The sequence below is a fragment of the Sinocyclocheilus anshuiensis genome, unplaced genomic scaffold (genome assembly GCF_001515605.1).
Source record: "Sinocyclocheilus anshuiensis isolate Anshui unplaced genomic scaffold, SAMN03320099.WGS_v1.1 scaffold618, whole genome shotgun sequence".
NCBI classification, from domain to species: domain Eukaryota; kingdom Metazoa; phylum Chordata; class Actinopteri; order Cypriniformes; family Cyprinidae; genus Sinocyclocheilus; species Sinocyclocheilus anshuiensis.
This window is the reverse complement of record NW_015547657.1, coordinates 27,513-31,308: the sequence shown is the minus strand read 5'-3', so window position 1 is coordinate 31,308 and position 3,796 is coordinate 27,513. Positions and strand designations below refer to the sequence as shown.

General features: G+C 41.7%; 1 pseudogene; it reads left to right on the top strand.

Annotated features, from left to right (window-relative positions):
- LOC107702175 (extracellular calcium-sensing receptor-like) overlaps positions 1-3,796 on the top strand; it is a 7,405-nt pseudogene that overhangs the window by 2,042 nt on the left and 1,567 nt on the right.

Genomic DNA, 3,796 nt, shown 5'->3' with positions numbered 1-3,796 from the left:
AGTCAGGTGATTGGCTGGGCCATTCTAGCAGCTTTACTTTCTTTTTCTGAAACCAATTGAGAGTTTCCTTGGCTGTGTGTTTGGAATCATTGTCTCGCTGGAATGTCCATCCTCATTTCATCTTCATTTCAACATGCTTTTTCTTCAGCAATAGAGCCTTGCATGGTGAGCGTGCATACAGGCAATGGTGGTTGAGTGCATTACTTGTACTTATTATTTGAAACAATTGTACATGCTAATTCCAGGTCTTTCTGAAGCTCTCCACAAGTGATCCTTGGCTCTTAGACAACTCTTCTGATAATTATTTTCACTCCTCTGTCAGAAATCTTGTGAGGAGCACATCTTTGTAGCTCTCCACAAGTGATCCTTGGCTCTTGGACAACTCTTCTGATAATTATTTTCACTCCTCTGTCAGAAATCTTGCGAGGAGAACCTGGTTGTGGCCGGTTTATGGTGAAATTATGTTCTTTCCACTTCCGGATTATGGCCCTAACAGTGCTCACTGGAACATTCAGAAGTATATAAATCCTTCTGTAACCAATGCCATCAGTATGTTTTGCAACAATAAGGTTATGAAGGTCTTGAGAAAGCTCTTTGCTTTTACCCATCATGAAATGTTTCTTGTGTGACACGTTGGTCACACCTTTTTATAGGCCATCAGTTGGGACTGAACCAAATAATATTAATTTCCACTGACAAGGGGCAGGATTGGTGAAAATTGCATGTCATCAGCACCTTTAGAAATATATTTACTGAGAAAAATGGTGGTGTTCAATACTTATTTTACCCACTGTATATATATATATTTAAAAAATATATATATTGTACTACGTGTACTGCGTTAAAGGGTTAGTTCACCCAAAAATGAAAATTAGCACATGAATTACTCACCCTCAAGGCATCCTAGGTGTATATGACTTTCTTCTTTCAGGCGAATCCAGTCGGAGTTATATTAAAATTTGTCTTTGATGTTCCAAGCTGTTTAATGGAAGTCAGCGGGTGTTGCAGTGCATCAGTCCAAAAGAAGTGAAATAAAGCGCATCCATCCATAATAAAAAGTGCCTCACACGGCTCCGGAGGGTGAACAAAGGCCTCCTGTAGCGAATTTATGCATTTTTGTAAGAAACGCCGACATCTTACTTCATCCTCCCGGAGCTGCTTCCGTGTACAACTGTCGGCGCAAGCTAGATTAAAGTGATTACTTTTTCCGCTCTTCCTCTAACAAAAAAAATTGTCTCTTTATATCAATTATAGGGAATTTAAATTTGCATGCACTATGATCTTCGCAAAAGAGGAAATAAATAAAAACCCAAATATACTCCCAAACCACACACTGGGGTATGAAATCTTCAATGCCTGTTGATTAATATTCTTCAGTCTGCACTTTCACTTTCCAATGGACAAGAATGTCGTCTTTGATTAATTAAACTGCACCAAGGCCGATACTGTACAGGCTATAATAGGTAATTCAGGATCCACTCCAACCATTGGGTTTGCTAGAATAACTGGCCGATTCAACCGTGGTAAGATGTCATCCAATTATATATTGTGACGAGTCGGTTGCCTCCCCCTAATTATCAGCATCACCCCGTCCCTTAGTCGCCGCCCTTTGCCAGGCTCCCGACATGAGTGGGTGCGTGAGAGAGGAGGGGTGCTGAAATAGCCAGGGCTAGCAGCGTGTGATGGGGCACACCTGAACCGAATGTGTTGTTTTTAAATCTGTCCTCAATACGCAGTTTGTAGTTGTATTTAGCAGATTGAATTCCCCTCTTCAGATTGGACCTGGATAAGCTGTAGGCTTCACGGTCGCCAGATTTGAAAGCAGCGTCACGTGCCTTCAGTAGGAGTCGGATTTCCTTGTTCATCCAGGGTTTCTGATTGGGGTTCATTTTAATTACTTTATGGGTGGTTACCTTGCCAACACATTCGTTGATATGATACAGAACAGAGCTGGTGTAGGTATTAACATCTGTGTGGGAGTCCAGTGTGGCCCGAGAAGCAAACAAATTCCAGTCTGTGTTCTGGAACTCCTGCTGTAGTGAAGAGTCTGCTTCTTCCAGCCAAACTTTAACAGCCCTCACAGTGGGTTTCACACGTTTGATGACTGGGGTGTATTTGGGTAGCAGGAACAGGGAGAGGTGATCAGATTGTCCAACGTGGGGGAGGGGAGTTGCTTTGTAAGCATCAGGGATGTTTGTATAAACATGATCAAGAATATTGTCTCCTCTTGTCGGGCAAGTAACATTTTGATAAAATTTGGGGAGAGTTGTTCTCAGATTGGCATGATTGAAATCACCAGCAATAATAAAGACTCCATCCGGATGTGTTGTTTGCAGCTTACCAACAACTGAAGATAGTTCTTTCATGGCTAGTTTAGCATTAGCATCCGGGGGTACATACACTGCAGCAATTATGGCAGTTGTAAATTCACGAGGCAGAAAAAAGGGTCTGCACTTGATAAAGATGTATTCAATATCAGCAGAACAGTGGGATTTAGTAATAACAACATCGGAGCACCATGGTCTGTTTACATAGAGGCAAACACCCCCACATTTGCTTTTACCGGAGTCCACAGCCGTTCTGTCAGCCCTGTAGATATTGCGCCCCTCTAGCTCAATCACGCTATTTGGAATGGTGCTATTGAGCCAAGTTTCTGTGAAAACCATAACGTTGCAGTCTATAAACATTCGCTGAGTGATCCGAAGTCGTAGCTCGTCGATCTTGTTTGCCAGAGATCGTACGTTAGCGAGGAAGATGCTTGGTATCGCTGGACGACGCGGGTTGAGCTTTAGCTTAGCCTGCAGGCCGCTCCGCTTACCCCGCCTTGTTTACGTTCGCAGCGCCGACGACGGGCACTTCCTGTCGGACTGGCTGATTCACTCGAGCCCGGGGACCGGAGTAATTCGGGAGGTAGTAGATGAAGATCTAGTGTTGTATCCACATCGGTGTTTGTGTAGCGAAGTTTGATATCCAATAGTGTGTGACGGTTGTAAGAGGTTAATGCGTAGCTATGTCGAACAACTGCGCTGAAAATAACTAGTAAAATAATAAGTAATTTGCAAAAATTTGCAATGAAGAGGAAATGTGAGAAAATATGTGTGAAGAAAAGGTAAATATCACTTGTGAACAGAATATTTTTATTGTCATTTCCTGTCAAGCTATAATCAAAGTACAGGAAAATGATAAAATTCTTCTTGGAGGCATGAAAAAAAATAATAAATAGTGAAAGTGTAAAAAGTGTGCATTAAGGAAGTCCACAAGGTTGGCAGTGCGTATATTTGAGGAAACACTCATAAATATCTGTATATCAATAATATTTCTGCAAACATCATGGCTCTTTGCTCTGTGTAGGGTTTTTCAGTCAACAGTTTTAATTACACCAGCAAGGTTTTTATTCCATTGAAATGGAGATCATTAAGCATTTATCATGTGTAATGAACATTTCAGTCTTTCATTCTCCAACAAGCTTTGCCGTAGCCTTGTACATGTCATCCACTGCGCCAGCTTCCTCTGATGAATCTTAGCTTTTTTCTTTGTGTTTTAATCACAAATCATGTTGTAATTGCACCTTACAAAGTGCAATTAGAGGGCCGAAGCCTGCTATTTAATCTACAGCAAAATTTCACCTGATAGCTTGATTTTCATTATCAAAGATGGATAACGAGAAGGAGAGTTGTGCAGCTCTCAACTCTATCATAAAGGCAATCAGTCCTTTTACCTGATTCAGCCCTTCAAAGCCAACTCTCTCGCTCTCTCTCTCTCTCTCTCTCTCTCTGTCTCTCTCTCTCTCTCTCTC